Genomic DNA, 14,053 nt, shown 5'->3' with positions numbered 1-14,053 from the left:
CAGCTCGAATGCTGTTTTTATAGGCTCAGGGCCGCCCCTCCCTACAGGCCAATCACGCAGGCTGCATGGGGCCCCGCCCAGAGGGCCTCAGCTGCTGTGCGCAGTTCTCCGCGCACCCCCCGCGAGAGTGAGAGGTGACGAGCACGTCTGTAACCCATGCTGTAACCCGACACCGTTGCAATCGACATCTGACCAATCACGGCTTTGATACGGCCACTAGTGCAGGTGAAGAGATGTCGGTGAAAAGACAGTTTCAGTCCGGCACAAGCAAGAGGGGAAAAAAAAAAATATATATGAAGAAACTAGAGCATCACTCGAAGGTGGGTTATTGTATGAGTCAAATGTACAACTTGCGAATGTTGTATAAGTCAAATTGCCACTTGCCATATTAAAACATCAGCTGCAATTCACGACATGAAGAAGGCAGTCTCTGCAGCATAGGCTAATGGAGATGCAGTTATTTCCAGCATTCTTTATTTACCATTCATTCAAGTATGTTATGCCTGTTATCTGCTAATGTACAGGAGGAAGAGTGATACACTGTCTGTCTAGTTGGCTTACATAACAGTTCAAGTTTACAGCCTAAAAAACATGGAGCATTTTTCCCCCTTTTATTAATTTTTATGTCAATTTGCACATTTCATGGTGATGCTCAGCCCCTCCCCTTAACTCCTAACAGTCATCATCATGTCAACCACAACACAGAGAAATACTGATAGAAATGTGTGTGTAGTTGTTGATACATTGCTGACAGAGGGAACTAGAATACAGATTTAAGAAATATCAGTTTTTGAGCATGTCATAAGCATGTTTTGTCTTGACTATATTACAACTATATTATAATAAAATAATATAGTATTTATATTATTGAATTGATTATGATTATTATCATTATTAGTAGAAGTAGTTTATTTGCATTAATTATATTTTAATCTTTTTGAGGCTAGTATTTGGCAGGAAATGCAGACGTATTCACCTGTAAACGCATACTGAACGACATACATGCACATTTACCATTTACCTCACTGTATAAAAAAGTAACTGTTGATAATAATAATAAACAGGAATTATATTTGCAAAGTAGCCTACTTTGTTTCCAAAAAAACATTTTTCACTCCTGTCGGTTGGGGGGGGGGGGGCTCATCTCACAATGTCGCTTGGGGCCCCAAGTTGGCCAGAGGCGGCCCTGTGTAGGCTAATGATGTTCCAACAGAATCAGAAATCCTTTATTTGTCCTGCAACTGGGACATTTACGGGTGTTACAGCAGCAAAGGTACAGTGCAAAAGGAAAAAGAGTAGAATTACACATCGAATAAAAAAGGCAAGCACATGTTATTGACATCTGTCCATATGAATCAAGAAAAAATAAACTTTTAAAGGGAAAAAGTTAAGGCTACTCCTCTAACTGTATGGGGTGAGTTACTGTAAACACAGTTAAAGAAGATACACATTTGTTTCTAAAAGTACTACATTAAGATTAAGATTATACGTTACGATATAGAAAATTATTTACATGTAATCTGGATGTACCAAAATACTACGTACAGTATACTTTTGCAGAGTAATCAAAATAATCAAATCAAATATTTGCACTATTGTTCTGGAAAGTGGAAAGCTGTCGAGACTCTAGATCAGGGGTGCCCAACCAGTCGATCGCAATCGACCGGTCGATCGCGGGGAGATTCCCAGTCGATCGCGAGATGTGTCTAAAAATAAAACAACAATATTCTGTTTTATCGTTAATGTCCTATAACATAATCTTCCTGTGCCAGAATAATGCACTTGAACGCATCAAAGCTTTGTGATTGGCCGGCGTGACCCCATGTGTCGGGGCGTGGCTAGTGGGCAGTGCACTAATTCGCTAACGTTGTCCGTGTCAACAGGAGTGACAGTCCGCACACAAACAAGACCGCAATTATGGCAGAAGCAAAACATATATAATTTTCACTCCGAGTGGGAGGATGATTATTTTTGTATTTATTCAAATTCAAAGTCCATCTGTCTCATCTGCAATGCGAGCGTGGCTTTATCGAAGAAGGGTAATTTAGGAGCGGCATTTCAAAACAGTGCACAAACGCTACGAGACGGAATTCCCTCCTAATTCTGCCCTACGCTCCAAAAGGGGAGGGGCCTGAAAGGACAGCTAAATGCACAGCAGTCCATTTTCACCAGGCCCAACAACAAGAGCAAGGCTGCTACCATAGCACCTTATCGTGCCAGTCACGTTCTTGCGAAACACATGAAGTCTTTCAAAGACGGCGAAGTTGTGAAAGAAGCATTCCTGGAGGCTGCCGATGCGCTTTTGGGGGACAGTAAAAAACAGTAGCATTTCAACAGGTTTTTGATATAATAAAAACTCAAGTTAGATACCGTTATTAATCAGCTGTAAGTTTTTGTTTGTTTGAACTTATTCATTATAATTATTGTACAAAATTGTATAAGAATGCAAATATAGTCTATTATCAATTCAGGTTAAGAAACTAGTGTTGCTTGCATCCTATTTTAAAGGCATTTATTTTTATAATTTACTAAAATGCAACAAAAAAAGGGTTTGATTCTATTAATTTTGTCTTTTTTATTGCACTGTTGCAGCAGATTCCTGTGTAGTTTCAGATCTGAGTTGTCTTATTAGTAAGCCTAATTTATACTTTTGTAGCAATACTATTTTTATATAATGGCAAAGAAAGGGTTCAGAGTCTTTTCTTTTTTCCCTGTGTCACATATGGCAGCACTGTTCAAGGTTTCTTGAAAACATTACCCACTGTAGTATGTGACGTGTGAATAAACACCAACTCTGTATCAACAACACTGTTGTGTAACTTCAGTTAAATACTTGTATGTGTGTAGATTAGAAAGAGGTAAGATAAAGGATCTGCAGTATTTTATGAAGTATTAATCGTACAAAGGTCAGTTTTATACAAGTAGAAGTGTGTATTTACCTGGTAGTAGGCTGTCAGTAATGGCTACGCCTCTCTATTTGGCCTGGTAGATCTCGGCAGACTGGCAACTTTAAAAGTAGCTCTCGGTTAAAAAAAGGTTGGGCACCCCTGCTCTAGATGAACTCAATCTAACTGGAACAAACAGCTTCTTACCTGTTGCTTCCTGCACCAGCATGTAGGTAATGGTATTGGAATGTCTGGTTTGATGGGAACCGATTCATTCAGCCCGAAGGCTGTTTTTTTATGGCATTTAGCCATGGAAAAGTTCACTTTAGAATAACAAGTACATACTGGGACATATACATGAATTGCATACTATTAATGTAATGATGTTCCAACAGAATCAGAAATCCTTTATTTGTCCTGCAACTGGGACATTTACGGGTGGTACAGCAGCAAAGGTACAGTGCAAAAGGAAAAAGAGTAGAATTATCGAATAAAAAAGGCAAGCACATGTTATTGACATCTGTCCATATGAATCAAGAAAAAATAAACTTTTAAAGGGAAAAAGTTAAAGGTGGGGTCAACACACTCTCACTCCCTAAGCGTCCAGGAGCGACGTTTGGTCAGTGTCCGTGGCGTCCAGTTGTGACGCTCCTAGGCTCCTTCAGCGTCATAAAGGGACGCAAATAGCTTTCAACTGATTGCAATGTATTCCCATCTGCGGCGGGATTTGACGCTAATGGAAGCACGGCATTCGTTTGTGTCGGCTGCCCTTAAAGGCAATGTGAGCGTCCATTCTCATTGGATAACGGAGAATTGTACACCCGGAAGTAAGTATTCCTCTTACTGTCGATTGATTTTACAGTGATATCTGCACTACTCATCGACTAAAAAACACCAGATTATCCTTGTTAATTACACAACATTGATTGGTTTAAATTGTGTGCAATGCTTTTGTATTTTTCCCCTTTGATTCGGAGAAACAAATGTTTTTTCGGAGTAAAGGATGGCAGAAGACACTACACTACCCAGAATCCCCAGCTATCGTTTGGACTACACCATGTGCTCTGTTTGACAAACCCCGTGATAGTCCTCAAGCTCTGTGATTGGAGAGTGTGCTCCGAGGGTTACACCGAGCCTCGAACAGCACTTGAAATGGGATAGAACCACGGCAGACTGTCCAAAACTGGATTTGAACGGGTCCACCGCGTCCCCCCCTCCCCTCCCTGTCCCGAGAACTACACATGCTGGCTATTCTGTTTCGCAACATGTTCTCTATCTATGGCACGTCTCTACTGGGAGTTGTAGTTTTAAAAGACGTTTTCGTATTTCCCATAATAAGAAGTTGCCAGTATTACACTGTGTACATCCCTGGAGGTTTAGGGGATAGGAAACACTCACATTTAAAACATATAATTAATAAATGGGTGAAAATTGCTTGTGCCCATAATGGGCAGCATTAATATATATACACACATGCCAGCTAAGGTCAGAAGAGCTTTATTTAACAGCTGGTCTTATGTTTGTGACCCCTGTTGTTAATTGATAACATTACATTAATTGATAAGCCTGAAACATGCACTTGTCAAGGTTCAGAGGCACATTTTGCAAATATGGCAGTAGCCATCGATCAGCTTAAGATAAGATATACTTTATTGATCCCAAGTTGGAACATTTGCGTTACATCAGCATGTGTAACAGGTAAATATGCAGTGGTGTTTATTTGTAAATCATTTAGTATAATTACACAAATTCTGTGTTTTATATTCAACAATTCTGTGTTCTTTATTTATTGATTGTTCAATACCTGACAAGGCCGGAGATTAAATATCTACATACATCTTATAAGAGTATAATACATTATGTATAATATCAGTTAAAATAAGTGCTTCAACATAGTTAACATTGCTGGAGGTATGCACAAATATTGATAGATGTCTTGTAATGCACTATTGAGGAACCTGCGACCCAAGTTTTTCATTCAATGCATAACTACACCATAGTTGTGTAGCCCTATATGATATGTCAATAAACCTTAGAAAATCTTGAAATCTTGAAAGGGATGTGCAAAATAGTCATTATATACAGTCTTTAATTAACTATTAGTAGAGAATAACGAGTAATGAATATACTTTATACGGATCCTATTAATATCTAATAATAAAAATAATGAAATTCAATAACATGCTTTAACCACTAGGTTTCCCTTTATATCAGCTGTGCACCTTTATGGTGTAAATACAGCCTATCTACCAATTGGATCAAATATAAAAGTCAGCCGAATTAGTGTTGATACTGCAAGGAGACGTATTGTGTGAAAAGAAATGTAAGATGTTGTTTAATGGCTGATATATTTATGATCCACGTCACGTTTTCAGTTCCTCATGTTTGTCTAGAAGTCTTCTCATCAGGGCTCTATAAATACAGAACTACGGCAGATATGTAACATTTAATGATGCCGAACCGTGTATTACAATGCCGTTATGTGATGACTTTCAAAGAGAAAAGCAAGGACACTCGGAATAAAGTATTATTATTATTTTTTTTTATGTTTTCGGTCTGTTTCCGGTATTTGTTAATGACGATGTGCTGTGAGATGTGAGACTGGAATTGCACAGGGGGAAATAACGTAGGCTATCTTTAGATGCGGATTTTGTGAAACTAATATGTTTGCGCTGTGGACCAACACTATACATTGACGGGGAAGGGGGTAGCCATAAAGATAACACCATTAAACAGTTACACAACATAACATAAATAATATCGATAGCAGCGTCCCTAGCAACCACCTTGGTGACAATGAAAACGTTTTATGGACGCAATTTCCTGAAGTAATCTTCTTAATAACTAGCAAACTAAAGATCATGTACATCCACTGTACACATAATCTGAAATAACAACTCATATTTCTCGCATCAAATGACATCAAAACGCATTTTAATGGCCAAACTAACTTTAAATAGGCATTTTCCACCGAGAATAAAACGAAGTTCGGCCATGTTTTTTTTTTCTGCAGGGAGAAATTTGAAGATCACGTGACATAGACGCCAGCCATTGGAATGAATGGTGAAAAAAAACGGGGTTTGTCAAACAGAGCACATGGTGTAGTCCAAACGATAGCTGGGGATTCTGGGTAGTGTAGTGTCTTCTGCCATCCTTTACTCCGAAAAACGTATTTGTTTCTCCGAATCGAAGGGGAAAAATACAAAAGCATTGTACACAATTTAAACCAATCAATGTTGTGTAATTAACAAGGATAATCTGGTGTTTTTTAGTCGATGAGTAGTGCAGATATCACTGTAAAATCAATCGACAGTAAGGGGAATACTTACTTCCGGGTGTACAATTCTCCGTTATCCAATGAGAATGGACGCTGACATTGCCTTAAAGGGCAGCCGACACAAACGAATGCGGTGCTTCCATGAGCGTCATTACCAGTAGAAATACATTGCTTTTAAAATCGTGCTGTGCAACACGAAAAAAAGGGGGAAATCGTGTTGGTGAACACGAATCAATAGATTAAAAATCGTGTTGGTGAACACGAAATGCCATGAGACTGGGTTGTATATCCAGTCTTTAATTAACTATTAGTAGAGAATAACGAGTAATGAATATACTTTATAGGGATCCTATTAATATCTAATAATACAAATAATGAAATTCAATAACATGCTTTAACCACTAGGTGTCCCTTTCTATCAGCTGTGCACCTTTATGGTGTAAATACAGCCTATCTACCAATTGGATCAAATATAAAAGTCAGCCGAATTAGTGTTGATACTGCAAGGAGACGTATTGTGTGAAAAGAAATGTAAGATGTTGTTTAATGGCTGATATATTTATGATCCACGTCACGTTGTCAGTTCCTCATGTTTGTCTAGAAGTCTTCTCATCAGGGCTCTATAAATACAGAACTACGGCAGATATGTAATATTTAATGCAGCCGAACCGTGTATTACAATGCCGTTATGTCATGACTTTCAAAGAGAAAAGCAAGGACACTCGGAATTGTTATGGAAATAATTGTCATAGACGCCAAGATGTAACATACAGGACAAACCTTGATGTCTGTTTACCTTCTTTAAGGACACAGGCTGCTTAGCCAATAATGTTATTATTCCCATTCTGTGACCGGTCAATACTGGGTCACAGATGGTCTGTGTTGTGGGTACACTGGGACACTTCCTTCTCTGTATTTGTGGACTCCAAGGTGAAATCTTCGAGGTCATAGGTGTCCGAGGCAAGTAGCTCAGTGTTCCCACATTGTTTAGGCTATCTTCTCAAATATGTTGTTTACTCTCTGCGAAACCAGTTAGATGGGCTGGCAAGAGAGAGGCTCTCCAGAATTGACGTGGCAACTCTACCGTGAAGTCAGAACCTCTGACTCTTGGACTTGTGATGTGAATCCTCCGGCCGTTAACTCCAAATAAACCATCATGTGTTTGACATCAAAGCTACTGCTCTTCCCGTGTCTCCTTCCTGAGTCGGTGACTCCCACTGCATAGCTACACAGAAGTTTCCTCTACAAATTGGCGTTGTCGGCAGGATGCCAACAGATCTTCAGATTGTGGTAAGTGTGATTTTCAAATCTACTTTGGACATTGCCTTATCACAATCTGTGATTGACGGTATCCTAAAATTACCTGTGAAACTGATCGGCTGCGTTTCCTTTTGGTTAATGAACATTTGGGGATAATAAACCCAGGGAATCAGTGTCTGGGGACTCAGTCCTGGCTTATTTCCTCTGTGTGTGTGCTGCTCGGGACGGAAGTGCAATACAGGCATACACAGCTCATGTTTAGAGATACCTTAAAGAAAGAGCATCAGTGAAGTGGAGCTTCTGTGTGAATTGAAAGCAATGTAAAAGATTTGTATTGGACAAATCGCCGGATTTTGGGGGTCTTAGTGGCTAAGCACAGCAGTTGAAAATAAGCAGCCAGAGATATTTGCTGCTATCACCTCTCTGTAAAAACACGGCTCCAGCTGCAGCCTTGCATGTGTGTGTGTAAAAGAAACCTCACCGTGTGTGTGTGGGGCTGGAGCAGTGCAGGCTGAGAGGAAGAAAATCACAGTTTTTGTCTAGGTTTTAACTCACGGCACCGCCGTCCTTCAAACGGGACGGTCTAAAAGCACTCGTTGTTTAGGACCGCTTTTCTCATGGTTAGACGGGCCAGCGCGAAGTGCGTGCATCACCCGATGTGCTACGGCTCTCTGGAGCAGGTGGCGGTCAGGAGTGCATACATAAAATTATAGGCTAATTGATCATAGGTGTGTAGTGGCAAGCAAGCATAGGCAAACTGTGTTTCACCTTGAGGTGAACTCGATGGCGAGTAGATATAGGCTGGTCGTACGGACTACAGTCAACTGAGCTGTTGTTTGGATAGAAAGGGCAGGGAAAAAGTCTGTGGGCTCCGATCGGGGGGGCACAGCGCCACTAGAAACAAATAGCCTAGTGGTTGTCGCAAGAGGATAAGCTAGTTACCGCTCTTGGACGGCTTTCAGGCACCGATAAATCACTTGTATGCAAGGGTGAGGCGTGAGAAGACGCCGCACTGGAGAGAATTCCCCACCCCCTCTAAGATCTCTAAAATCCGGACTAAATTGAGCTGGAGAGCTTTGCTGTCGCGCTGGTGTTTATTAAGAGTTCATGTTTTGTTTGTCTGATTGTTTGTATGGGGGTCTATATTGGTTTGTCCCGCCGTCTTGTGTATGTTTTGTAACAACTAATTAATCAGTCCATAGACAGGGTAAAATGAACTAAACTTTAATTATCTCACCAAAAGTAAATGACCTGAGAAAAATAAAAAGTGTTTTTATGTCCTGCCTCTGAGTGCAGGGGAAAATGTAAACAAGAAGCCCACTGTGCAGGGTGTGCGCTGTAGGTGTAAGAAGAAAATAAGATTATGTGCTTTAATAATCCATTCTTAAATGGTATTGCTGGTATGTTAAGATATCTTTGTGACCTTGTATAAACCCTATGCCCCGTCCTGCGCCCCGAGACCCTCAGAGACTTGCCTGAGGAGATCAGAGTTGCAAAATCTGGTTTTAGGTCAATGTTGTATTATTTGTTTCATTTATTCTTAATCTATGTATTGTATAGTGATAATGAATGAAAAACGTAATGTATTGAACACATTCCGAAACAAAGCAGATAAGCAGAACTAGACTCAGACATAATACTAATTGTTGTTGAAACCTTTTGCGCTGTTGCAGCAAAATGGAAACTGTGTTAATTATTCTGTTCCAACTGGCCACTGGAATCAGGTAATTAATATAAGTTGAAGTTCAATTACATTTAAAAAAATTGTTTAACATTTTTTATTAAACTGCTTCAAATTATTTCTAGTATCAACCAATTGGTCTCCAGAGACAATACTAAAATTAAAATAGTTGTTAAACTACTGACAAGTTTTCTGAAACCGAGCTTATGAACAACAGAGTAAAGGTCGCTGGTTAAGCCAGGATCAATATATTTGTTGAAGTTTTTATTGTGTGCATAATAAATGTGTTAAATTAATTGAGCAATTCTTTAAAAGTATAATGTTGCAATTTCTTTAAAATAAGTAATCACAGTTAAAAAATAGATGTTGTTTTCCAAGGGCCTCTCTTTCACAGGCACTTTGAATCATAACATTTCCAAGTCCTACAGAGATCAGTATCACTTTGTGTTGCAAGCCAAATCCAGGGGTTCTACTCGAGCCCGATTTTAAATACCATAAAGAAAAGTATTGAACCCAGCTCGAGCTAAATGTGAAATGTATTTAATTAATGTGCAAGTGTTTTGATTTATTTAAAATGTTCCAGTCTAGCTTCCTTCGAGTTTAATATAAACAACAGATTGGTTCTCATAACATTCTCACTGCTGTGCTGTCCCAAATGTTTTAAACCTTGGGCAGATAAGCACACACACACACACACTTTGGATGAGTAATCACTTTATCCAAATTGTAAATTGTTGCCTTCTTTAAAGTTATTAGTAATTCAAGATTAATTATTAAATTAAATTAGGTACATAACAATAAACAAAATAACTTTGATTTGATCATTTTGTTCACAACATTAGACCTTGTCCTCTAATCTCTACTAGAATAAGATAAGTGTGCATGTTTGGGTGTGGAACACTCCTGTAATGTACCTAATCTGGTTATCCTTTTCATTACAGAGCTGGGGAAATGGTGTATTGCTTAGATTCGGATCCGTGCAAAGTCCAATTATGACTGACTTTAGTTCTAATGTTAATTTAATTTCAACCCATTAGGAATTATTTAGATGAACTCAACATTTCACATGATGATGGATTAGTGCTCCACATTTTTCCCACTAATTTGTTGTGCAATTAGGCCAATGGTAAAGAGAGACATTGATGACCTTGTGTCCCTTTTGTTGGTACGTGGTTCCATTCTGTCTATGGCCTTGGACGGCTTCACTAAGAATCACCCAGTTCTGACACAGTTCTGAGTGCAGTCACAGAGATGCTATGGCTGCTCTACATGAAATGACATTAATGGTCTGGTCTGAGAATGGACACCATTACCTGCTTCCAGAGACAATGCCGCTCCTCAGACTGAACAATACTGTCTCACGTGGGCCACCCCCCCCACCAAGCCATGAACTGAAAGCTTTGAACACCTGGAAGCCTCCCGGTCACACCAGCACCAACCCTTGGGTCAGTCAGATGGGACTAACGGCTTAACTTAGGGCATTTGGTTCAGAAATATGACTCTCGTTACCGCAGAGTGGGTTGTTTTTTTAAGGCTATTCATACTGCTATGCAGAGGATGCCTGTAGGTTGGCAAGCTGTTAAAAGCCCCTACTATTTTTTAAAATAGGCCTAAATGTCAGGGGCCTCTGAATGTCTAGTGTCTACATGTATTCACATTATATGGACAATGTTTCCACCTGGTGAAACTGAAGGCTGCACGGTACTCAGGCTACAATACGACCATTCTGTTCTGCTCTAACGATTCAATTGATAGATTCTACATCAAAACAATTAGCTTTTATTGTTTCCAATGATAACGTCATTTTAAGAGAAGGAATGCAAACCTGTTTTCAAATGTAAGGTTTTGAATGTGTTTGACATTTCTCAGTAATAACACCCTCAGACACCCACTATCATTTATGCTATGCTTTCAGTAATAACTCAGATGTTAAGGGGGTTGAAGCTTTTCCTCCCAAATCAGATATGCTTTGTTTTTTTTAACAAAGGTATGCATTTCCTGCATAATATATGTTTCTCACAATTGTTTTTTTTTTTTGTAAGCTGCACACAGGTGATACTGAGTCTTCTCGAGTAATAGATTATAAACTACACCATGCTTAAATAGACTCCTAAGTTATTATTTCATATGAGACATATGTAAGAAAAGGGAGGGAAGAGTCAATTATATTGAGTAATTGATTTTATATTGGAACATTTATTTCTCAAACCTGTTTTATGGAAGAGGAAAATATTTCTGATAAACTAATATTTTATCAAACGGTAAATGGTGAATTAATATAACATTTAGAATCATTGAGAAGGGGTGATATCCGCAGGGACTAGCTCACCTTTAAATTACAATAACATTTCTCTGCTTTGGACTGATGAGTTTATGATTCTTGCATGTTAAATGACTAACACAAACCTTACATTTATGCATGTGCATGTCTCAGGAAGGCTCCCAAATAATTCTGAGGGGCCTATCCTATTTTTGTATTTAAATGATAATGTGCTAATCCATTACCTTGAGTTGTCTGCACTCAGGAAAACATCCCTATCAAGTGTTAACCCAATAACTACAGTAGGACAGCTCTGAAGGCCAAGGGTCAGAGAGAGAGCTACGTGGGTCCACGCCAGCCACTGCAAGGTCCTAGTCACCAACAAAAGTAGATGACAACAAGTGATGTGTCCTAATCACCAACAAAAGTAGATGACAACAAGTGATGTGTCCTAATCACCAACAAAAGTAGATGACAACAAGTGATGTGTCCTAATCACCAACTTGCACCACACTTGCACTACATACACCAAAACACACTACACACAAGGTATCACAAGCAAGTGCCAGCTGAGCGGTTCCATATGCTCTCTGGTTCCTCGTTTGTGTCACCGGTGTGCGGAGTCTGACTGTCCGTGTCACAAAATCGACCGAAGGAATACACACACACACCCCATGGAGCATTCCCACCTCGTGATGACGGCTCGCCTGGGAAAACGACAACGCAACCGTGAGCAATACAACTGGCCTGGCCCAGTGATGTGGGGTTTAGCTCGCCACAAGATTACGTTTGGTTGTGCGGCGACAAGCTCTATCAAGTTCTGGCTCCCCTCTGGATAGGTACATGCACTCTAGTGGATTTGAATCCAGCAATCAGGCTTAACAACACTACTCTTTAATGTATTATCCATGCATAGAAAGACCTACAATGATGTTTCAAGTACTGGATTAATTTCAGTTTTGGCCCAAAACAAATATTTATAATATTTCATATAACAATTATGTAGCATATTTGATCCTCAAATTAGAGAAGTATAATTTAAAGAAATTTATATTCTCAACATTAGATAAACACAGAAGAATCCTTTCCAAGTACCATAAGTAGCTCAGGTAAGTATGGCTAATAGGAATACTTGATAGACTTAATTTGGTACAGATCAGTGGTAGCATTTACAAATGTAATAATTCAAGGTTTAAAAATGTTTAATCCTTCCTTTCCAGGTTTTTACAAAAGTCTTTGAATATTTGCCTAACTTTTCCTTTTCAGATTTTGAACAATGTACTTGACTAAAATGAATGTATTGATTTCACTAAGTGCCTTACTCTTGACTAAAGCGTATTTAAGTAAACGTAAAAGTAATCCTAAAATTGAGGACACTGCACTTTTGCAGATTACAGATTGATCAAATCCCCAGTGTGAATTCTATACTCTAACTGTGAATTTGTAGCTGGATCTCTTACGATCCTGAGTTTTAAAATGCTTTTGACTAGTGATTGCCTTGAAGTAAATCTTTAAAGCGGCAAGCTGGTTTTGATTTTATAGTTTGATGAATGAAATTAACTAATGGTAAATGATAAAATATATTAGTTTAAAAACAAATATTTAGCCATTGTGCACCTGTGTTTTATGTGTGTTCATTATTATGCTTTTGACAAAAGATGATCAAACACTGATGAGAGATGATTTTTTCTATTATGATTGGCTGTATCAATCATTGTGATTGAATGTTTCAATCTTATTCTACTTTGTGATGTAATTAATGTAAGGTGAGACCACACTCGAATCTGGAGACGCCTATTGAGTTAATTATTGACCAAATTATTATTAGACTAATGTTTTTAGGTTATCATAAATGATAAAAAGAGAGGACTGTTATGGAAATAATTGTCATAGACGCCAAGATGTAACATACAGGACAAACCTTGATGTCTGTTTACCTTCTTTAAGGACACAGGCTGCTTAGCCAATAATGTTATTATTCCCATTCTGTGACCGGTCAATACTGGGTCACAGATGGTCTGTGTTGTGGGTACACTGGGACACTTCCTTCTCTGTATTTGTGGACTCCAAGGTGAAATCTTCGAGGTCATAGGTGTCCGAGGCAAGTAGCTCAGTGTTCCCACATTGTTTAGGCTATCTTCTCAAATATGTTGTTTACTCTCTGCGAAACCAGTTAGATGGGCTGGCAAGAGAGAGGCTCTCCAGAATTGACGTGGCAACTCTACCGTGAAGTCAGAACCTCTGACTCTTGGACTTGTGATGTGAATCCTCCGGCCGTTAACTCCAAATAAACCATCATGTGTTTGACATCAAAGCTACTGCTCTTCCCGTGTCTCCTTCCTGAGTCGGTGACTCCCACTGCATAGCTACACAGAAGTTTCCTCTACAGGAATAAACTATTTTTTTTTTTTTTTTTTAATGTTTTCGGTCTGTTTCCGGTATTTGTTATTGACGATGTGCTGTGAGATGTGAGACTGGAATTGCACAGGGGGAAATAACGTAGGCTATCTTTAGATGCGGATTTTGTTAAACTAATATGTTTGCGCTGTGGACCAACACTATACATTGACGGGAAGGGGGTAGCAATAAAGATAACACCATTAAACAGTTACACAACATAACAGAAATAATATCGATAGCAGCGTCCCTAGCAACCACCTTGGTAACAATGAAAACGTCGCAATTTCCTG

At 39.1% G+C, this 14,053-nt stretch overlaps 1 protein-coding gene across 2 annotated transcripts in view; it reads right to left on the bottom strand.

The window, feature by feature from the left end:
* LOC117551750 (hydroperoxide isomerase ALOXE3-like) overlaps positions 1 to 3,029 on the bottom strand; it is a 33,648-nt gene extending 30,619 nt beyond the window's left edge. Inside the window, exon 1 of one of the 2 annotated variants that reach the window (XM_034224765.1) lies at positions 2,940 to 3,029. The gene's annotated coding sequence lies outside the window, so the exon portion shown is untranslated. The remainder of the gene's footprint in view (positions 1 to 2,939) is intronic. The other variant, XM_034224767.1, reaches the window with a different exon arrangement.
* Positions 3,030 to 14,053: the final 11,024 nt, after the last annotated feature.

This window comes from Gymnodraco acuticeps, unplaced genomic scaffold, assembly GCF_902827175.1.
Source record: "Gymnodraco acuticeps unplaced genomic scaffold, fGymAcu1.1, whole genome shotgun sequence".
NCBI classification, from domain to species: Eukaryota; Metazoa; Chordata; class Actinopteri; order Perciformes; family Bathydraconidae; genus Gymnodraco; species Gymnodraco acuticeps.
This window is presented reverse-complemented; position numbering and strand designations above follow the sequence as displayed.